General features: G+C 42.4%; 1 protein-coding gene across 3 annotated transcripts in view; it reads left to right on the forward strand.

The window, feature by feature from the left end:
* The window catches only part of ADAMTS2 (ADAM metallopeptidase with thrombospondin type 1 motif 2), a 402877-nt gene that overhangs the window by 141303 nt on the left and 237210 nt on the right, over positions 1-24364 (forward strand). The window lies entirely within an intron of this gene.

Here is a 24364-nt window from a genome sequence, read left to right on the forward strand (position 1 = left end):
ACTTGTTCAAAGGATAGGGTCAGACCTTTACAGTTTTACAGATCTTTCACTGGAGCCAATTCTCTTGCCCAACCAAGTGATTTATGAAAAGTAGCAGAAGTGTTAAAGGGTTTCACAAGGAAACTGCTCCATATCATGCATTTTACATGGCTGGGTATGTGTGAGCTTGGTGTGGTTTTCTATTCTGGAACACATGTTCAGTGGCCAAACTATATCTATTTGTGGCAGACATCTGAAAGAAGCAGACACTGTGATTTTAACAGTAATTGCTATGTAGAGCAAACTTTGGTTAAATGACAAAGTGACTTTTTGAGGAGGCGTAGTGAACTTTTAATCTATCCAATAACTTCTTGGTAGACTTTTGGGTCTCTTGGGTCTCTTATCTTTGTGATTATCTAATTTCTATATAGTTTTCTGCTCTTCTTAATCAACCATTTGACTCAGTTGTAGTCCATTTTTTTTTCTAGGTAGTCATAGAAAACTGTTGGTTTACAGCACCAGAACACGTCTCAAAACTATAAAATGAAGTGAGAGGAAAGTCATCTCATTTACTTTTCCTTATTTCCACACCTGTGAATCTTCTGCACTCTTAACTGTATATGTTCTTATTTCTAGAAGTAGGCTTTAATGTTGCAGTATGAGGTGGACAGGTTGCTAGGGGCTAAAGTTCCTTCAAGAAATACTCTGATAGCACATTTTTGCATCCCAAGAACACACCAGGAAGCAGAAGATGACTTCCCCTTGCTCAGGTGGGGAGTGGTTGTGCCAGCACAATACCTGGTGCAGATTAATCAACACACAATTGCAACTGCTTTGGCCAGTGCATAGCTAGGGGTAGAGCCAAGATTCTGCCTACTCCTCACCCACTTGCAGCAGTGGGGAAGTAGCAGTCTTGTGGAGGCTACTATTCCTCCTGTACTGGCTACACACACTGATGCAGGGGATAATAGGGAGACCTGTTCCTTCTTACTCCTTCATAAGCATTAGATGGGCTGCAGTCTGCTTATTAATATTTTAAGAGTCAAATATCAATTGACTAGCAAAGAACTTGGTCAAAGCAAAAGATTAGGAGCCTCTATCCCCATGGCCTTGCACCTTGTGTTGTCATTTATACCTGTGCACAGTGGATAGATAATGCTGCTGTTTGCACAGGTGTAAATAACTTCATAAAGTGCAAGGGAGAGGCTAATTGGAGCCAATGTCTCCAGTGATCAGTAAAGCCACCCTTCACATAATGATAAGAATAATTTTAAATAGCTAAAAGCTATAAAACAACATTGGTTATCCAAAGAATGCCACCTGGTTGTCTAGTAGTGTCAGTTAGTTAGGATAAATTAAACACAATTGCATTATCAACTGTCTGAACCTTAATGACTGACTTCTATGGAATAATATTTGAGTGAGTTGAGTATGATCATCCAAGTGAAGGCATTATTTTCACTTATGTAAACCTCGTTTGTGGCCAATATGCATGGAATAAATTGATGTGATTCCATTGTACCAACTTGCAACTGCCTGTTGCACTTTATTCACTTAGGCCCGTTCCTGAAAACATTTATGCTTAATTTCAAGCTCATAAATAAAGTGCTTTCAGGACTTGGGCCTCGCTTTAGAATAATAGAAATAATATCATTACCCTGGAATACTGACCCAAATGGGATATTTTCAGCTTTTCAAATAAACATCCTGTTTTACCTTTTTGTTTGCTTTGTGTCATTGCTTAGTACTGGCTTTGGCATTTAGCTAGCAGCTGGAGACTGTTATCCTGTGATAATGTTCTACACTAGTGACTAGCTCTTTGTAAATATGAGAAAGAATTAAAAAATAATAATTTAAACTTCAGCCAAATGAGCATCAGCCAAAAGTAAAAAGCAAATGCAGAAAAATGTACATAGAGGGTGACTCAACTCCCATTAAAGTGAATGAAAAAGCTTCTGCTGACTTCTGTGGGTACTGGATTAGATCCTTAGTTACTGAGGTAAATAATCTTAATAGAATACTAAGATTTCAAGCTAGGTTGAAATACTGTGGGTTAGTTTCTTATCTGGGTCCATAATTAATATGCTGGGTTCTGTCCAGAATTCTTATTTCCCCCCTGTCCATTAGGGAAACTAACAGGTTAAAGAGAGAAGGGAATGAGAGCTAGCAAATTCTAATCTGGCTCTGACACGGATTTGCCCAAGGTCACATAATGTCTGTGCCTTGATTCATCCACTTCTAAATGGATAATTTTAGACTGTAAATTATTTAGGACAGACTATCACCTATATCTGTCTGTACAGTGCCTAAATAACTTAGGTCTTGTAATGCAGAGCAGTGCCCAAGTACCTTTTTAAAAACTTGGGTGTAAATTATTCCCAAGGTCACACGGGAAGTCTGTGGTGGAGCAGTGAATTGACCTTGGGTCTCCTGTTTTCTAGGCTAGTGCCCTAATCACTGGACCACGCTACCTAGAACCTTTTAGGTTCTTAACAGTTGATTCATATCTGAGAACCATAGGAGGCTGTTCAGTATTCTAGGCTTATTAGTGTGTCTTAATCTGAATCCTTCCCATTCTGTCAAAGGTCGCTTAGGGCACAAACAAGGCCCTGCCATCCCTGTCTGTCCTGGGCTGTTCGTTGCATGTCCTCTGTGTTGTTCAGTGACATAAACTTTCCCTCTCTAAGTACTGTTTGACAGAGTGATTCTTGGGATCAGCCCTTCTACGTGTCCCTCCAGCCGCCTAATGGCATGCCTGCTGTGGCAGATGTTCTGGCTTCATTCCTAATACATGTCCCAGATATTCCTCCTCCTTTGCTGGATAACTTTGAAGATAAGGGATTGCTGAACTCTGACAAATCTTGGCGCTTGTTATAAATTCTATTTAATGCCTCATATTTTCCTGAGGCATTTGCTTTCAGAGGCATTTAGTTATCTGGACCTTTTGGTGGATTTCCATCTTTCACATCCTTACATAAAGATGGAAATAACATTTCAGTTGAAAATGTTGTGGTTTGGTTTTCAGTTGTAGATCTTCAGTGACTGAATCTTGTTTAAACTGGTGAACGTAGTTGCTGCCTTGCCAATTCATGACGTTATTTTCTTCTGCATATGTGCATTGGCTTACATATTACTACCAAGTGCATCTTACATTGCAGTTAATACACATGAGGAGATGGTCTGCTGCTGCTGGTTGTACCAGAAAGCTAAGGTTGTTGGAACTGATATAAATCACAGCAGTCAGTCTGCAAGTGAAGTTGTATTCTATGCAGTAGAGAGTTTAGGTTTTTTTTTTTAAATCCTTGAATGTGTGATCACTCTAAAACGCACAGTGGGGTTGTATATCCAACTATGTATGATATTTCAGTCAGAACTGAGGGCTGGTTGTTTTTAATGTGGGTCTTCCCAGAGCTTTCCAAAGTAGAAATCAACCACCACCACCAGTTTCACTAAGCACTGGATTTGGCAAGGGGGGAGAGCCAGGGATGGATGAAGACTTCCAAAGTATGTAAACCAGACATATTTTTCATAGCTGAATTAGGCTTTGAGAGATCATTGACATATTGAAGCTTATTAGTAGGGAACTTTCCTTATGAGCTCTCTAGAGCTGTGAATGTGGGTTGTTTTTTGTTTTTTGTTTTTAAAACCATGTTAAGAAAGTGTCACCGTAACTTGCCTACTTAAAATAAAAGACACTTGTTCTATGTTGGGCTACTGAATATCTTCACTGTTGACTGAATCACACCCAAAATGGGTATGAGTGTTTTCTGAGTTTACAGCTTCAGTCCCCAGTTCTCCATTCCAGCAAAGCTATGCTCTGTACAGGGTACCCTTGTGCCTCCCTATATTCTGCGTCATATAAGGGCCTGCCCTAGTGTAAAAACAACCACAAAGCAGCTCTAAAATTCTCAGCTGCTTGTTACCTCTGTGATCGTTCCAGAAGACACAGTACTCTGGTCACACGCTTCTTCTTGGTATGCCCTGTACATTAGGGATGCCATTGGCGCACAATGAAGAGCCGCTAGTTCCTGGGTTAGGGTTATTCTCTGATGGATGGATCCACTCCCTTTACAACCTCTCTTCATTGCTGGCATGCCACAGGGCAATGAAAAATCAGGCCTATGGCATTCTTTCCTGACTTCCTTCCAAAGGGCCATCTTTACCTCCCCCTGAAAAGCAAGGATCAGAAATCTGCGGGCCACCATGGCCACCTGTATGAAAGACCTGTGACAGCACTGCAGGCTGGTCTTCATGGCTGCAGAGCCCTACATAATGACCATCTGCTATGTCACAATCCTCCTCCCTCTGTGGAGGGTTTTCATTGAATGGTGGGTGAAGAAAGGAAAGTTATTGTTGGTGGTGGTCAGTGTTCACTGTACACCTGCCCAGTCCAAGAGCCTCTGCCCAACTACAAGGCCCAATCCCCAGGGAACACTAGTGGTGTTGAAGAAAGAAAGGGAGCGTGCCATGGAGCCAGAACTCTTCACTTTATTGCATCCAGATTTGCTACTTGTGGGAAGTGAGGGGAACATACTGACTAACATCAGTACCAATATTTATGGTGGCTGAAAGTCTTCAGCAGGATTTGCATGATGCCAACATTTTTGGGTGTAGAATTTCAATGATTCTGAATATGCCCCATCCTCTTTATAATATATTTCTACATCTATAGGAAACTGGCTAGAGTGTGTACTTAAATACAAAAAGACGTGAGATAAACACAGTACAAACTGGGCATGTGACTCCATGTAAGAGAAACAATATGCACACAATCAATTTGGATCAGTACAGAATCTAGCATTGTGATGTATTTTAGTGGATATGCAAATATGCAAATAATGCATGCTGATTAGAATGCTTGAGTTTCTTATGTATAAGTCTATCTTTGCAAAGAATTTGGACTGTAGCAAAGCCTTAAATGGTTTTTAATGTCTCCAGTTCAGTGCCACTAAAAAACACCCAGTGGTAAATCCTGAATAACAAGAACTAAGTATAATAATTTATTCCATGTCTGGAACACAACAGAAGGCTCAAATATAACTTTGAACTTTGATGTCCTGCCATCTGTGTAAAGTAAAATTTGGGCAGCTATAAATAATATGTACCCACGATGTTCACTTGTGTTCTAAGGGGTGTGTGTATATGTGGATGGGTGGATTTGAAGAGGACGGCAGGGAACTGAATCTCAAAATGATGGGGGCCAGATCTTTAGCTGGTGTAAATTGACATACTTTCAGGGCCGGCTCCAACTTTTTTGCCACCCCAAGTGGCAAAGAGAGAGGGACAAAAAAGAAGGGGAAAAACCTCCTTCAGGTCGCTGGCACTTCATTCTTCGGTGGCAATTCAGCAGCTGGTCCTTCCCTCCAAGAAGGACTGGGGGACTTGCAGCTAAAGACCCGGACATGCTGCCCCCTTCCATGGGCCGCCCAAAGCATCAGCTTGCTGAGCTGGTGCCTGGAGCTGGCCCTGCATACTTTTACTGAAGTCAATAATATTGTACCAATTTAAAGTAACTGAGGCTAGGACCCTGAGTAGAGCCCTGTGTGGGACTGTTTTTTTTTAAATCCTGCTCCTGTCCCATCTCACAATACCTGCTCCTGCATTTTTCTGCAAAAACCTTAGATCCCACAAATCCTGCAAGAGAGACAGATTCCCCGATGCTACTGAAACAAAATTATATATAAACACAATTCAGACACAATTTTTACCAATAAAAGAATAAAACAAATCGTGCTTAACCCATGTAAAAAAATACTTTAACTCCTGTTGTAATAGACATCAAATCTTTCTTCCCCTTGCTTAAATTTTAGTATTAAAATCTTTATTTAAAAATAAGATTTAATGTTTCCTGCAAATTCCCACAGTCTGGTTGTTTTTGCCCACCCAGTCCCGCCTGCAACAAAGTACATTTTCTTCTTCAAGAGATGTCCCTGTGGGTGCTCCACTCCAGGTGTTGGTGCGTTCCTGTGCTTTTGCTCGGAGAGTTTTGCAGAAGTGCCTGTATGGGTCATGCACTCTCGGTGCCTACCTTACGCGCCATTGGCGCTCAAAGTGTCATATGTGTGACCCAGACTCTTCAGTTCCTTCTCAGCTGTCCCTGGCCTGAGACAGAGCTCAGCAGTCCGTTTGAAAACCTGTAGTCCCATTCCATCACAGTTTTCCAGTGATGAAGATGGGGGAGTGGAAGGGGTATTCTCTCACCATTCTTCCCTGATTAGGACACCTACTGCTGCTGGACCATTAAGATCATAGTCCACATATGCTCACGACATGTGACCTTGGTATGGCCACCCATGGATGGGACCGCCCATACCTTTCCCTGGTCACTGGCCTTATTGGAGTCCTTAGGGGGGCGGGTCTGACAGAAGACACCATAGCAGGCACCCCATCCCATGTAGGGAGGACACCAGATCTTCGCCTCCACCTATGGAGACAGCAGCGGTGAACACACAAGAGGAACCTGTGGCAGAGCAGGAAGAGGACACTGCTCCCCAACACCTCGCCACCCAACAATAATTCTTCCTCCTCACCAGATGAGGCTATTATGCCTCCACCACCAACCACGGCAGATGACTTTCACCCACTTCCAAGACTTGTTTAAAAAAGTAGCTAACGAGCTTAAGATTGTTCTAGAGGAAGTGCCAGAAACTCAGCATGAGTTAACAGATATTCTGCGGACGTCTTCCTCCTCCAAGATAGTATTGCCAATCAATGCAGCTATCACGGAACCTGCCAAAACGGCGTGACAAACTCCAGCCACAATTCCACCAATATGCAAAAGGGCGGACTGAAAATATTACATTCCCTCGAAGGGATCAGAATTTCTCTTTATACACCCAGCAGCCAACTTGCTGGTGGTGGAGGCAGCCAACCAAAGGGGCAAACAGCATTTCCGCTCCACCCCCATCAATAAAGAGAATAAGAGGCTAGACCTGTTTTTCCGCAAAGTATATGCCTCATTCACACTTCAGTTTAGTGTCAAATTATGTGGCATTACTCCCAAATATGACCACAGGAGCTATGGAAAATTTATGGACTTTATTAATGACATCCCTGAGGACGAGACAACAATTTAAATCTTTGATCTCTGAAGGACAGATGATTGCACATATGGCTCTAGAGGCTTCATTGGACACAGCTGACACTGCAGCCAGATCCACTGCTACTGCTGTTGTCATGTGATGGGCCTCGTGGTTTAACTCCTCAACATTTCTATGAGAGATACAGAATACAGCTGAAGACCTTCCTTGCAATGTAGAAAAATTGTTCGCAGCCAAAACCAAAAAGTTGCTGCACATGTTTAAAGACTTGAGGGCCATGCTCCAGTCCCTTGGCATCCATACACCTGCCACAAGAAGGAGACAATGTAGATATCAACCATATCAGTGCCCTAGATACCCAACTTACACATAGCAACACCAAAATCAGTACAAACAAGAAAAACAGCAATGACAGAGACAGAGGCCACAAGGATGATACCTTCATTATCAGCAGCATCTCAGCCTACTCTGATGAGCAAATGTGACCATCCCAATAAAAAAATGCAGGATGGTGACCAATTGTTGATCTCAGGTGACTGAACAGGTTTGTGGAAAAAACAAAAGTTCAAGATGGTCACTTTAACAACAATAATAGCAGCGCTGGAGCAGGGGGATTGGTTTTCAGCCCTCGACCTGCAGGATGCTTATTTTCATGTCACAATATACCCTCCACAAAGATGTTTTCTCAGATTTACTTTGGGCACAGACCACTATCAGAACAAGGTACTACCTTTTGGCCTGTCAACAGCATCCCATATTTTTTCCAAGATCCTCACCATGGTAATGGTGCATCTGAGAAAGCAGGGAATAATAATTTTTTCCTTACCCGGACAACTGTCTCCTGAAGTTGCACATTCAATCAGGCCTCATTTGCTCCACTCCAATGGCGATAGAGTGTTTCCAGAGTCTTGGTCTACAAATAAACATAAATAAATCAACAATAATACCAGCTCAACAGTGAGAATTCATTGGCGTGTACCTCGACGCAAGGGTGGTGAAGGCATCACTTCCACGAGACAGGTTCAACACGATAAAGACACTCATTTCCACAGTATGGAACAGTCCACAGATCACTGCCCACAAATGCCTAAAACTCTTGGGCTATATGGCAGCATGCACATTTGTGGTCAGACATGCACGCTTGCACATGCGCTGCCTGTAAGGATGGCTAGCAATTGTGTACAGACCAAACAAACGAAGAATAAACATATGATTAACAATGCCCCATAAGGTCAAGGACTCACTAACCTGGTGGACTCACCTGCACAAGCTGTGCTCTGGGATCCCATTCACACAAGACCCTCAATCACAGATGATTACAACAGGTGCTTCCCTCATTGGGTGGGGAGCACAAATGCAAAAGCATACAGTACGGGGACTATGGGCCACAACTGAGACAAGTCTACACATAAACTTGCTGGCACTGCAGATTTCACAAAGTTCCTGCCTCCACTTCCTCCTGTTCATAAAAAAACCAGAACATTAGAGTATTGACCGACAACATTGCTTGCATGTTTTACATAAAAGGCAACGAGCAGTCAGATCACCTTTGCTATGCTCCGAGGCTATGAAACTCTGTTGTGTTGGATACACCAGCTATACCTACCTGGATGCCAGAGCACCTCAGCAGATGTTTTCCCCATGAATGGGAATCAAATGATACGATACTGTAATATGTATTCTGAAAGTGGGGTCACCCATGGGTAGATCTATTTGCGACTGCCTGCAATACCAAATGTCCGAAATTCTGCTCGAGAGCAGGTCTGGGAAAACAATCCATGGGAGATGTGTTCCTGATTAGTTGAAACATAGACCTTTTCTATGCATTCCCACCAATACAATTGCTACCCAGAGTGATACAGAAAATAAGGACCGACAAAGCCAGAGTCATCCTCATAGCCCCCATATGGCCAAGACAACCATAAATACTACGGATGTTGGCACGTGCTCCAATCATGCTCCCTGTCCACATAGGCCTACTGACACAATGGGAGGGACAAATATAACATCTGAATATAGAGATGCTTCATCTCAAGGCATGGATTCTCTATGGCTCTCTAATAATGAGCTAACTTGTTCTGACCAGGTCCAAAAGGTGCTACTCCATAGTAGAAAACACTTTACATGTAGCACCTACTTATATAAATAGGAGAGATTTACAACATGGTGCACTGCCAGACAAACTGATGCAATGTCTGCATCTCTCCCATTGATATTAGACTACCTTCTAGAACTGAAACAATCTGGCCTCTCTGTTAGTGCAATGAAGGTACACCTGATAACCATCACTGCCTTTCACCAAAAGATTGATGACACTACAGTCTTTGCCCGCCCAATTGCCAAACAATTCCTCAGGGGCATTCAAACTCTCTATCCAGACGTTTGACCATCCACATTACCTGGGACTTAAACTTTGTGCTAATGATCCTGACTTGGAAATTGTTTTGAATCTTTAGCAACCTGCTCTTTCTTGCACCTGTCCATGAAGGTATCATTCCTAGTTGCAATCACATCAAGAGACGTGTGGGAGAAGTTGGGAACTTATGGCAGACTGACCTTATATGATCTTTTTTAAGGGTTAAGTCACATTAAGTATCTGTCCCAAATTCCTGCCCAAGGTACATTAGTCTTTTCACATTAACCAACTTATACAGCTTCCGACTTTCTTTTCTAAACCACACGAGAACTTGCGAAGCCACGATGCATACTCTGGACATTAAAAAGGCACTGGTTTTCTACCTGGGCAGAACCAAACCATTCAAAGTCTCACTGAGGACTCTTTGCATCTATGGCTGAACACTCCAAAGGAACCTCCATATCCACTCAAAGACTCTCTAAATGGATATCTGGATGCATTCATCTGCTATCGATTAAAAGGCACACAACCTCCATCAACAATTAGGATGCCCTCTATTAGATCTATATCAGCATCCACAGCATTCCTAAACAATGTTCCCCTTATAGACCTATGCAAAACCGCCACCAGGGCCTCTGAACACATCTTTGCCAAACATTATGCAATCACACAAGGCCCTAAATCAGGTATAGAAACACAGAAGATTTGGGTTGGAAGAGACCTCAGGGAGTCATCTAGTCCAACCCCCTGCTCAAAGCAGGACCAACACCAATCAATACCCAGCTTTTCTAAGTGGTACTATCCACAGTTATCTTACTAACTTTGAAGCCCCTACCATCTTAGTCACCTGGAGTGGAGCACCCACAGGAACATCTCTCAAAGAACAAGAGAAGGTTACTCACCTTGTGCAGTAATTAAGGTTCTTTGAGATGTGTCTCTGTGGGTGCTCCACTACCCAGCCCGCTCCCTTCTACTTCAGAGTTTGATGCAAGCTCTCCAGTAGAGAAGGAACTGAGGAGTCTGGGTCGCGTGCACGATACTCCAAGCGCCAACGGCATGTGAGGCAAGCACCACGCATGTGTGAGCTGTACGAGCATTGCTGAAAAACACTCCAAGCAAACACTCCATTACCTGGAGTGGAGCACCCACAGGGACATTCATCTCCAAGAATCTCAGTTACTGCACAAGGTGAGTAAACTTCTCTTACCCATTCCCACTATTTTGGCAGCGGGTCCTGCAGGACTCAAGAGATCCCAGTCCTGCTGCAGGGTTCCTGCCCTGAACTTTGTGCTACATCAGTGTAATTCTCTGGTATCAAAATCTATATGGGACTTTTTTACTTTGTGTGCTTTTTTAAACTAAATCTCAGATGTCCAGGGACTCTGCAATATTGCTTTTAAAATGGTAAGTTATTACAAATAGAGATGTGACAAGTAAACTATTAAGAACAATTCTGGCTACTTCATTCTTCTTTAAACTGCATCGAGTGTCAAGCCTTGCTTGCCTTATTTAAGTGAGGGGTTGAGTTCAGTAGCACTACTCAAGTGAGCAGGGATTGCTTTTCAGTATTTCCGACTAGGTTGTATGCTATAACAACCCTCACAAAATATTTTTGAGAGAAACCCTTATTCTCTGTCAGCTTGCCCAGATGCTAATTCCTCTAAAAATGCCTGGTCCATGGTAGTACCATTTAAGCTTTGTTCCCTAATAGCAGTAGTGACCCCAGCACAGGGCCCATCTTGGTGAGTTAATGACAATCAAGACTCTCCTAGCCAATCACTAATATTCAGGAAGTAGCTTGTTACTTTGGTTGTTATTGCTTAAGTGCCTGTTTGCCAGATGTCCTAACAAAAAAGATTTTATGTGGGATTTGCAAGTATCTTCCTGTTTTAGAAATCAAGTAAAGAAATTATTTGTGTGCACTTAATCTCTCTCATCTCTGACAGATGCTGTGCTCTAAAGTGTTAAGTTTACGGGCCTCCATTAAGGAAAGCACTTAAGCACATACTGAAAGTCCATCCCTGTTCAGGACAATCCCGATTAACTTTAAGCATGTGCCTGAGTCCCACTGAATTCAATGGGATTTAATCATGTGCTTAAGTACTGTCCTGTTGGGATGCTTTCCTGAATCGGGACCATAGGACCTGATCCCTAGCCAGTTGAAGTCAATGGGAGTCTTTTTTTCCATTGACTTTAGTGAGCTTTGCATCAGGCCCATCGTGCGTGTTTTTGATAAAGGCTGCCTTGTAATTTATTCACCATTAATTTTAAATAAGTTCAAAATATCTTGTAGCAGCATTTTCTACTTTTGGTATGAAGTCTGTTTTGACTTGTTATATCTTTCCTTAAAAAATTCTGAGTATTTCAGGCAATCCCTGTTTTCTTTTTCCAATAACATGATGTGTATGTGTTGGCAATATTCTTCTAGTTCTAAATATCAGTTTAGTAATGTCACCTTAAAAGTTGCCTTTATGATTATGATGATCAGATGATCTGTTACTGATTGTTGGTGAGACTGATTTCTGTACTATTTGAGAGCCCAATCTTGCAAATACATATGCACAAGATTGGGCTCTCAAAACGTCTGTTAGTCTATAAGGTGCCACAGGACTCTTTGCTGCCTATGCACAAGAGTAACTCTCCACGAAAAATACACCACCTGAAGGCAAACAAATTCTTCTAAACTTTTTCATTCTTTCTCCAGTGAGATTCAGCCATATATTTTTTGTGTGAATTTGCAATTTAGTTTTGTTTGTATTTTATTTTGCCCTTTGTTCACACTAGTTTGTAATATATGAAGCGAAGTAGAACTCAAGATAGGGCAAATTATTATGCAAATATTCTCACCTGCTTTCATCTGAAAATGGAAGATGTAATTTCCCACATCAGGCAAACAGACACCATCTGGACAGAATATCCTAACACTGTCAAAGTTGATACCTTTGTGCTATTTGTAAGCCTTTGGATAAAAGATAGGCATTTCCTTACGTCTTATTTGACCTTGTGTTGTGCTCTCCTTGTTGTTGTGTCTTTGATGTACTCTAGTTCTTGTGTGGTCCAAGAGCAGTTTTCCAACTAGAACTTAGAACAGTGTACAATGGGCCTAATGGCTCCCTCTGTTTTCCATCTTGAAAGGTTCAAAAATAATAGCTAATTTTGACAAAGTCATAAATACCTCCACAAATGAGCAGAACATTTATTTTGAGAATCCTGTCCCTCTTCAGCTTCCAGAGCGTGTTGCTATTAGCTTGCAATAAACTTCTTGCTTCCCTCTGGTGTGGTTTGTAGGCTTCTTTGTGATTTTGCAAGATTCTCTAAGGAGCTAGCAGTACAAATTCCTGCAACTGGTCAGAATTTCCCATACTTGAAGCTGATTTAGAATTTTGGTTGGTATAGGAAGCTGGAAAAGATTTTTCTCAAGTCAACCAGTTCCAGCCTCTGCAGAGAGCAGGATCATTGTTTCCTATAATCTAAAATACGGAAGTATTTTATCTGACCTATTTTTGATTCTGGTGACAGCTACCTCTGTCGGCATATCAGTCCATTGCCTTGTTGCTTATTCAGATAGGCAACTTCTCACGTCAAAGCTTATTACCTAAAACAAAGACATGGAGAACAATTGCTGTGCTGAATTGCATACAGTTCCCTTCCACTGCTTCCTATTAACAGCTCTGTAATATTTGTACAGTATTTTCATGTTAATCCTATCCCTCACTGAAACTTAGGATTTATTGCTTTTTTTGCTCCCAATCAGTCTCTCTCTGTATGTTGTAGCCTCTATTCCCTTTGTCCATTATACCTGTGTCTGTTTGAAATTCATCTTTGTTTTCAGTGTCATCTTTTAGTGTTTTCTTTTATTATGTAACTATATAATGAAAGGCCTACATTTCCAACAGTATTTTTAGTGCCATCACACCAAAAATGTAACAATTTCTTTCATCATCTAACAAAGGCTCTTTTCATCATATAAGAGCCTCCTGTCTAGTCAAAGTCCAAGATACTGATTCTTTTTGTTTTATTCAGTAGTGCTGTGCTGTTTGGTCACAGCCATTTTATTGTCCACTAGAGCTCTTTTGACAATTGGTGATTTTCTTAAAGCTCCAGTGCCTGGAGTCATGTGAATATGTGCAAAACCAAAAAACCACGCCAGTTAAACCACGCCAAATTATATATAAATTCTTAAGATTTTTAAGCCACTCTTGATATTTTTGCAGGCTTGATTCATGATTTTTGGACAGCTGAAGTGGCAATACTGCTTTTGCACTCCCCTCCCCCCATTGCATCTTTTTCTGCATTATCGTTTCCTCAATAAGTTTCCCACATTTTTAGCTATGCTAATTATTTCTCTCTCCAGGTAAAATTCTACCTTCATCTGATGCAAGTGTTATGTGATTAAAGGACAGAATAAAGAAGCAACAGCTACACCTTGTACAAGACTCATTGTACCAGTGTAAGGGAATATTGCTTATGGTTGACTGAGTTGGTTGATAAAGGATTTGCTACTCAGTGCACTTTCCTCTCCTTTGCAAAGGTGCAGAGTTTACCCCTGTTTTGCATGTGCTTTACACAGAGCTAGCCAATTGGGTTCTGTCATGCTCCCGTCCCCATGTTTGGCAGACCATGTCCCCAGAGCAGTGAAGCCCTGGCCAGGGCCGGCTCTAGCCATTTCGCCACTCCAAGCACAGCGGCACGCCACGGGGGGTGCTCTGCCGCTCGCCGGTCCCGCAGCTCCAGTGGACCTCCCGCAGGCGTCCCTGCGGAGGGTCCACTGATCCCGCGGCTCCAGTGGACCTCCCGCAGGTGTGCCTGTGGATGCCCCACCGGAGCTGAGGGACCAGCGGACCCTTCACAGGGACGCCTGTGGGAGGTCCACCGGAGCCGCTTGCCACCCTCCTGGCAACCAGCAGAGCGCCCCCCGCGGCATGCCACCCCAAGCATGCGCTTGGCGCGCTGGGGCCTGGAGCCGGCCCTGGCCCTGGCCATTGTAGACTATGACCCATGCCTCATACCAGTCTCTTCTGGTGCTGGAGAGAGATCCTGTTCTGATCTCACTTACAGTTAACCTGTCTTTCTTACTTTTTGTATGAGGATTCTGTAGTTTTGGCTCTATCCACTTGGACATTACCATCCATCTGTGAATTCTAATAAATGTGGGGTTCATGGTATTACTGTATCGTGATTCATGTGGTGTCCCAACATGGACCACTATTAGGTTCCATTTAATTCAAGTTGTACCAGCATTCTGAGGCAGCTCTGTTCAGCAAATTGATATGTTGCTTTTTTGTATTCCTTCCTTTGCCTCATTCGTGGGATTCTACCCACCATCTCCTGTAACTTTTCCATCTTTGCTCCCCTAAAACAAAGTACAACTTCATTGTACAACTTACTGTTACTTCTCATCCATAATATCCTAAATATAATTATTTTGTGATCTCTTACTTACCCATTCCCTTTAACAGGAAATGGAAATGTATTCTTCTGTATTGGTTTATGCCAAATTCAAGGTTTCCCCACTTTTTATTGCACCTTTATTGACCTTTATTCTCAACAAAAATAACTGCTTACTCGTATGCATCTCTCCACATGGATCTCAGGAATTAAAATTATCTGTGAGCAATGGTTCCTGTGCTTTTTGTAATCTTTTTACATCTGATAAGCACTGCATCTTTGCTTTAATTCTTATTTTGTGACCTGTTCTACCTTGGTGTTGTATAAATAAATCCAGGTGTATTTCCTTGCTTTGTCTTCCTCTTTACCATGTCCCATAGTTTCACCTCTTTCCAATTGTATTTCATTGTATTGTCACACTATGTTTTCTCCATGTTTTAACCTAAAACTCACTTGAGCAGGGTGCATGAATTGCAGCCCATTCTCCATTAGAAAAATAGCATTGCTGTGCGAGCACTGAATGAACAAAGGTTCAGTTAACATTACTGGTGCCTAGGTGAACAACAAAAGCTCCTCTTTCATCTATCTAGCTAAAGCTAATGTAATGCTTGTGAAGGTATAGGTTATTGCTCTTCGTTGGAGATGGAAACTCAGGAGCTGCTGTTCCTGCTATATAATGAGTGTGAACAAAACCATGGTGTAGCTAGCTCTAAAATATTAATATTTTCCTTTAAAATGGGAAAACAAAAATCTGAATCTCACTCAACATTTTAACTGATCTCTAAAAGCCATAAAAGTAAAATACCTTTATGCTGCTTTAAGAGGACGGTGTTCTGTATCTTGACATAGGTCCTGAATATTTAAACTCTTGCTGATGTGTGTTCTGATTAATTACGTGCTGTAAGAATAATGAACTGAACAGGTTTTGGAGGAAAAATTGCACCGCTAACTTTCAGGGTTGCTGGCACCACTTCAGTGATTTCTTTTCCTTCCCTCTTTCAGTTGTGATACCTAAAATAGGTTGACCATTAGAAAGACATGGATCTGTAGGGTCACACTTCTGATATAGCATGTTTTACAGGAGGCCTAGGTAGATGCTCTTGGTCTTTCTTTCAGACAGAGAACAGAACACTAATCCAGTTTGGCAAGGGACTTAAATGTATGTGTAACTTTTAGCAGTTAATAGGAGTCAGGTGCTTAGATGCTTTTGAAAATCCCACTAGGCTTGTAGCTGTATCCTTAGCCCTAAGGCCTAGATTCGCACAACTACCATCTACACACACAAACCTCTGACGTGAGTTTGGTGATGCTTTAAATCTTGGTGGGCCCAGCTGTGGGTACCGACTGGAGCCTGGGTGCCACTTTCATTTAGACTGGTCACCCATCCACTTTGCAGTGTGGGCACAGGTTAGTGAACTTGGATGCTGATAGCCCACCATCATGGGCAGTGACTATAATAGGCTAAGTCTCCCCAAACAGACTGTAGCTCACCTCCCTTTGGAGGCGTGTTGCTGGCCTGCTGCCTGTGGAGTGCTGCTGCCAAAAGAGTGCTCTGGCGATGACCTGGCCCACACTCCACCCTGAGGTCCTGCTCCCGTATCCTGCTCTTAACCTGTGGCCCCACTCACACTGCTTCTCTTCTTGTCCCTGCTCCACCACTTCCCTGAGGCCCCCTGCCTGCCTCTCGTGCTTCTCTGCTCGGTTTTTTACTCCAAAAAGTGCTGTACTTTCTTCTAACGTTCTCTTTAAATGGCCTGCCCTAGGTGCAGTACTACCTCTATTATCCAAAGGTCCCTCAGGACACCCAGAATTTAAACATAATTAGGGGACTGGCTTTTGCTGCTGGCCATTCCTCCAGTTATAGACAGCTGGCTTGCTTCCCCAAGGCCTGTCAGCACAGCGGGACTAAGGCACTTACTGATCCAGCCGGCTGTATTATAGTCAAACCTCACTTATTTGGAACCGTAGTGACCTATGAAATGGTCCTGTCCCCAGAACGGTAGTCACGTAACGTGCCTGTGACAGGGATAACGGGGAAGTTTGGACAGATGAGGTTCAGGTAATGAAGTTTGTGCTGTGTCCTGTTAGTCCTATGAATTAAGTCAAATGCTTAGAAATTTATTTCTCGAGTAAAATTTTCTAATGTGCCTAAGTGACTTTGGAACATAAGTCCAATCAACATTGTTAGGCTCAAGCTCCTTACTGCCTATTTGAAGTAGGCACCTAAGTCACTGAGGCACTTTTGAAAATTTTACCCCTAGTCAGAACAATCTTTAATAATCCAGTGCCTGGAATACACACTTTGGGTGGCAGTGGTGTTCTGAAACTGAATGCATATACAAAGTAAGAAAACAGACATGCTGGGCAATTGATGACAGCTTCTTTTTAAGGACGCAAACCTGATTGAAAGGATTTCATGAGAAGTAATGTGAAACATGGAACTCTGATGGAAAGCAATTTATGCAGGGTCAAATTCTCTGCTGGTGTAAATGGGTACAGACTACAGTTTGGACTATTTCCATGGAGTTTTGCTCATAGGCTCCAGCAGGGAATGTGGCTCAGGGAGTGAAAAAATGACAATCTGGGGATAAATCTGAAAGCTGTAATTGTATCCAGAGGTCTGACTCACTTTTCGGTGGTGTATTTAGCTAGGTAATTCTAAAGATTCTATTGTTTTGTGTACTGGATCTTTAAATCTATGAGGACTCAACTGTAGCCATTTTCTGTACAGTTCAGTACAGGCTGTTGGAAGATGCCCTCCATTTGCTTTTTCTCATTGACACTTGCTCTTGTGCTCTTTGCACAAAGATGGGTCTGGCTGAAAGTATCCACTCTGTGAACAAACCATATTAGAGTTCTGTACATCTGCACTTGTTGGTATGTGGAAGGAAATGTTGAATACCACAGCTGGTGCAAGCCACAAACAAGATAACCCCACTCGCAAATCTGATCAAATATCAATTCACCTTGGAATGATCAAAAGTGAAAGCAATAGAAAGAGGTCAAAACACCCCTGGACAATAATAGAAAAGGCTGCACAAAGAGTCTGATGCTTGCTAAAACAATAGCTATCTTCACGGGGTGGTAACAAACATCAGGAATCAGTCCTCTCTAAGATACAAAAAGTTAGGCTTGATAGCAAAGTAGCATATGCAAGTCCGGAAATATCTGACAAACTAACCACAGCTCCCACTCCCAGACATTGGTGAGGAATTGTAAATGCTATATAAAGTTGGAGAACTGCAAACTGGGCTAGGCAGTATTGTGCCCAGAACTGTCAAGTGCTCCTGGGAGGGAGATAGGACACAATGGGCCTCCCTTCTCCTCGTGTTTCTGCCCCTGTGTGGGAGCCACATACAGTCTCTTTTCTTGCATTCCAAGGGCTTGATACAACTTAATCTGAATTCAACAGAATGATTCCCATTGACTCCTATGGGAGTTGATTTGGTGTCTGTTATGTACAGAGAGTGGGACTCACGCCCCAAGAGCAGTGCTAAAAATTATGTAGGAAGTTGGAGAAGAGCTAGGTAGTAACTCTGCTCTCCTCCACAGCAGCCAGCCAACCTGGACTAGTGCAAGGGAAAGCACATGCCGCCCCCTTAAGCAGGCCATCCCAGTCCCTATTGCTGTTTGTGCTTCTCTTGAGACCTCCAGAGATTTTGTGCCACACTTGCAGCTCCCATTAATTTCATTTGGAACTGAGGGTACTAGGCACCTCTGAAAATCAGGCTTGAGGCATCTTAAATTGGGCACCCAAAATCAGAGTCCACTTTTGAAAGATTGACCTGTAATGATCTCTCAGAAGGAATCATACCTACAAGTTATCCCACTGGAATACCTTCCATCCAGAGCAGTTTAATTCCCCCTGACCTGACATCAGTTAATACTATACCTCAGTACAGTCTTGAGAAAGCAAGAAGAGAGAGCTTACCAAAATAAAGAACCAACTTGGCAGGTTCAGTGGAAAAGAATAAGGCCTATTTTCTTGAGGAAATGAGTCAAAATATCCCAGGAGCAAAATTTAATGCAAACCCTGTAAAAAATGACAAAGCAAGGGGGAGGGAAAGAGGAAAATATACATTTTACACTTAAAAGCCCTTTTTGCAGTTTTCCCCCCAGGTATGTAAAAGACAGAGCAGTTCAGTATATCAGCCTATTGGAATGTATCCTACACACTGTGACTTACCAGATGTCATACTTACTATTATGTTACCAGGCTTATTGCTTGCTGCTTACTTCCTGAGTAGTCCCATCAAAACTGTGTACAAGACTTAGACCTGAATTTGAAATGTTAGGGGGAAAAAAGCCTCTTTAAACCAAACCGCAGAAACTGACCAAGGACAGGTGATAGCACAGGCTATGGTTGTGTCACTGATGATGGGCTTTTATAGTTTTGTAAATAATAGCTTAAAGCTAAATCCTTCTCGTCAGGATCAAACTTGTTCCGTAATCATGTGAGTCTATCTTACAATTTCTGTAAGGGGAATGTGAAAGACACTTTCTGGAAAATATACAGCACAGCAGAATATATTTAAAAACCTTTATTTGAGAAATAAATGGCTGCCTGATGATGAAGACAATTAATCTGAGCCAAGAGCATTTCACAGTCCAACTCTCTCTCATGGTGAAAGTTATACTAAAATTTGGCAGCCACCATAGCTTGCAAAGCTGAATATGTCTTTTAAAAAGTTTTGCATATAGTTAAACAAAATATTTAAGTAACAGCTGGACAAAAACATGGTTTTAAAATATTGTTTTGTAGAACAATGCAAATCCAGCTAATAGCACAATATTTTACTTATTGCAAACCTCAAAGATTAATCTGTAACCAAAGTTTCACATCTTTTTAGTCCAATACCATGAAGTGTTCAAAAGGTTTTTGAACTTTAGGGATGAACTTGGACTAATTTAAAACTTGTAACACAACTTGAAACCAGACATTGGAAAAAAGTTTTAGGTTTCATTGTAAACTTTAACACAGGTCTAGAATGCACTAGAAAAAACTTCTGTGGTTCAAAATAAATATTAAAGATGTCTACCAATTTTAAATTTTCTCCTAAGTTTACAGCGCACTAAATTTGGAGTAAGCAGCCTGTGGTAAAGGCAAAGGAGACTGTGGGTTATTTAGAGAACGGCTCACCACTCTTTTAAAGCAGAGAAGAGGGAAATACTAAATTCAGGCTGAAGAGCAATGGCCTACCAAAGAGAAAAAAGGAATTTACAAGAAGTTTTTCTTTCTTTGAAGTTTCTCAGTAGTAAAAGTGGAATTACTGTAGCAATATATTTGTTGCAACATTCACCACAGGCAATTGTATTCAGTAATAATCCTGCACATCTTGACTTTATAAAATGCAGGAAAATATGTCCAATAAATACTGAACCTCTTTGAAAACCAGAATTTAAATTCAGAATAATCTTAACATGTTCAAAACTGAGAACAACATGGGAATAAATATGCCCAAATCTATTTTTATTGCAGTAGACTTACTGTTTTGCATTAGTGCCCGAGAGGCCCACTATGAATTACTGAGGTTTGGACTTGATCTGAAGTCCATGGAAGCCAATGAGTATGTTTCCGCTGTTTTCAGTGGACTTTGCATTAGGCCCTATTTGAATTGCTAGGAACTGGAAAAAAAAAACAAACAAAAAACATGCTGCTCTCCTTGTCTTTGACCATGTTTCCTGTCGCCTGGTATGCTGGCAGCAGGGAAAGAGACTGGCATAAGAGCCTCAACTCCAGGTCTTTGCCACCAGAGGATCCCCCTTCCACTTGAATGAGCCTCCCAAGCCCTCATATGCTGGCTTGTTAGTCTGTAAGGTGCCACAGGACTCGTTGGCGCATATGTGGCGTGTTTAAGTATTATGGCCAGTAGTAGTGGGAAGAATGACCAGTGTCAATAAAATTCTGGCAGCTCAACTGTTCACTGGTTCTTTCCGTTAGTGCAGTAATTGGTAATGGAATGCCCTGGCTCCTCAACATGTGTCCAGCCAATTAGGACCTTGCTTTTCTCTGATGCAACTGCTTTCCAACCCCATGCTACCTTTCTGTGGAGGGTTTGCCAAAGTTTGGCTAAGTGTGATTGCCAAAGTTCCAGCAGGCTGTCTGTAGATGGGCTAATTATAGGGTTACCAGATAGCAACTGTGAAAAAATGGGACAGGGGTGAGGAGGTAATAGGTGCCTATATAAGAAAATGTCCCCCAAAAGGGGACTGTCCCTTTAAAAATGGGACATCTGGTCACCCTAGCTAATTAGAAGTTCAGTAATCATGGGCCAGATCTACATCTAATGTACATCATCATAGCTCCATGGAGCTCTTCCAGCTTGCACCATTTGAGGACCTGCTCCCCTACAGCTAGTGCTTGCTCTCTTTTGGACTTTGCCATAATGTGTTAGGAGCTATAATGATTTTTTTGGGGAGGTTGGAAGAGGTGTAACTGCAAATTAAGCTGCTGAACTCAGTGGGGAGATTTTTCAGAGGTAGCACTGTGGAATTGATTTCTATTCCTCGAAGCAGCAGGAACATATTTAATAAGGAAACTAGATTTCCCTAGCATCCCTTAAAGCCGGAGGTGGGCAAACTTTTTGGTTCAAGGGCTACATCTGGGTATGGAAATTGTATGGTGGGCCATGAATGCCCATGAAATCGGGGGTTGGGGTGTGGGAGGGGGTGAGAGCTCTAGGGTGGGGTTGAGGGTGCAGGAGGGTGCTCCAGGCTGGGACCGAGGGGTTTGGAGGGCGGGAGGGGGATCGGGGCTGGGGCATGGGAGGGGAAATGGGGGGCAGGATCCAGGCAGCACTTACCCAAGCAGCTCCCAGAAGCAGCGGCATGTCCCCCCTCTGGCTCTTATGCGGAGGCGCTGCCCTGTCCGCAGGCACTGCCCGGTAGCTCCCATTGGCTGCAGTTCCCAGCCAGTGGGAGCTGCAGGGCTGGCGCTTGGGGTGGGGGCAGGGTGCAGAGCCCCCTGGCTGCCTCTATGCATAGGAGCGGAGGGGGGACATGCTGCTGCTTCTAGGAGTCGCCTGGAGCGGGGCAAGCTCCCCACCCCTCTCTCCACCTGGAGTGCCGGAGCGGGGCAAGCTCTGGATCCTGATCCCCAGTGGGAGCTCAAGGGGTGGATTAAAACGTCTGGTGGGCCGGATGCGGCCCCCAGGCTGTAGTTTGCCCACCTCTGCTTAAAGCTCTTGTAGTTCTTGGTCCCAAAGTGGACAGCAGAGTAAAATGGTCTGACTTAAGCTCTAAATTGCATATCCCCAAATAGCTGAAGTCACTGAAGGCCCTTTCAACTTTTTGTAAATTTTTTACTATATAGCATATGATTGTGCAAACTTGTGGAGACTGTGCCATGGTCTGCAATGCTGTTTAATACATTGTTAATACTTAATGTGAAATATGTTGCAGTTCTCAAAGGGATAGTAAACTGTTGCAATCTTGCATTCTTGTGGAGTGAGTGCAACATGTTCTTACTAGATGTACAGACTTCAGTACTTTCTGCACATAGGTTACATTTTTCTAATGCACTTTTAGAATTAACCCCGTGCAGTCCATAACTAGATGATATCATCTTGTAATATTTTATTCTACGGTTGGTAAATATTGAACAGATATACTCATAACTGTCTTACTCTGGGAAACAGGATTTCCTTTGTTTTGTGTTTATTTTCTTTATGTCCACTTCTTCGTGGAGGTTAAACAGACCTAAGGGCACAAATTCTTCCCTTAGTTACACCTGTACAGCTTTACTGACTTCACTGAAATTGCATTGGGGATGGAGGAGTAAATATTAGGAGGATTTGGCCCATTGTGTTTGACTGTGACATAGGCTTTTCTTTTCAGTTCTAACAATTAAGCATCAATCAGAATAAAATTATGCACTGGTAAAATGAGTAGAGCAAGAATAATTTTTGAAGCTAGCTACTTGCATATCCCAAGAAAATGAAGGTATAAAAACATTGGGCCATATTATGTCATTGTTTTTTTTTAAAGCTGAACTCCCTCTCAAGTCAAAGGAGATTTCTGGCTTAAAAATCCGTGGCATGGTATTGCTTGTTGAGCAATAACTGACACCTTTTTGGCTGTAAACTTTGAATTAACCAGTACTGCTTTGTTTTGGAAGGATGGCATGTTGAAAGGTTAAAATTAAGAGCCTTCTCTTTTCAGAGAATGCTTGTGAAGATCATTCTGTTAACAGAAGAGATAATCTAAAGAGGAAAGTGGCAACCACCTGCTAGACAAGCCTCTCTTGGCAGATAATATATGGAGTAACATTGACATCAGCCTTGAAGGAGGCAATGTTCCTGCCCTCCTGGTCAGAAGCATAGGGAATACTGCAATTGTGCCTGAGAGAAAGATTGGTTCCCTAAAGCAATATGCCAGGATATTTATCTTTTTTGGACCAGTTTGGTGGAGTGAGAGGAAAGGCTATAAAAGTATTTCATGTCCTAATCAGTCATGCCATAAAATAGCATGGGCAATCATCTTATCTCAGACTTTAAAATCATTGGGTCAGATCCAGACCTAGTGTAATCATCTCTGCTAATGTCACTAGAGTAGGTGCTTGAACTTACACCAGGTCTGCACTTGGCATACAGTTCATATGTACTTAAATTTTAATTTTTTTTTTTAAGTAGAACCTCACAGCTTAAATTAAAAAGCCAGAGCCAATGATGGAATTTAATGTACACGGGTTGCTTCGCGACCTACATGGTGCCAGGAAAAAGAGACAAGATGCTTTAAGGTATCATGAAGGAAGCATTATCAAGATGGGCTAAGCCTCCAGAGGGAGTTCCAGTCTTTCATAGGCAGCTCTTGGGATAAGTGGTTAGCATCTGAGGTGCCATCGCTATACAAGATGCTCCAATATTTTATCAAGCTGGAAATTTAGAGCAGTTTCCAAATCACATTTGGATGCTATTCAGCTGAATTGCACTGTATCACTTGTGGCCATTTCTAATTAGTGGAAGGTGACTTTGCAGTTCTGCTCTGGTGCTGAGGAGATATGAGGGAGCACAGTACTCGAACAGTGAATTGAGCATTTTGTCACATTGCTGCCTGTTTGTCTCCGTGTTACCATTGCCAGTTTTGGGGACAGCCTTTTATAAAAGAATGGAACTAACTACGTTTTGTTAAATTTCTGTATCTCTGTGTGAGCCATCTGGGTGTGCGTCTCCTCTGGCATTCTGTCATATCAAATAAAAAAAAAAAAAGCACATGGGTCTCTCCTATAGGAGTTCCAGTTCCCTGTACATCTCAGGAAGTCATCTATACATGGTCACTTGGAACATTTTGCTGATGTCTCATTCTGTATTACTATATCTAACTTGGTTATAGGCATGTTTTCAGCATCTGTGCAAAACTTGCATAGCGGACAAATTTTTCCCTGGTTTCCCCCAGGCTGGTGCAGGTGGAAAGGTGGCAGGAAGCCACCTCTGGCCCCATCCCCTCAGGCGCGCCCAATATAGCTCCATCAACCCTGAGGATCTGGCACAGAATGTGACTTGAAAAATAAGGAAGATAATTTTGCAGTCTTGGATGTATGCACCTCCAATATGCAAGCTAAAGCCATGATAGGAGGAGAACAAAAGCTTACAACAAAGTTGGT

Source organism: Gopherus evgoodei, chromosome 8 (assembly GCF_007399415.2).
Source record: "Gopherus evgoodei ecotype Sinaloan lineage chromosome 8, rGopEvg1_v1.p, whole genome shotgun sequence".
In the NCBI taxonomy this organism is placed as follows: domain Eukaryota; kingdom Metazoa; phylum Chordata; order Testudines; family Testudinidae; genus Gopherus; species Gopherus evgoodei.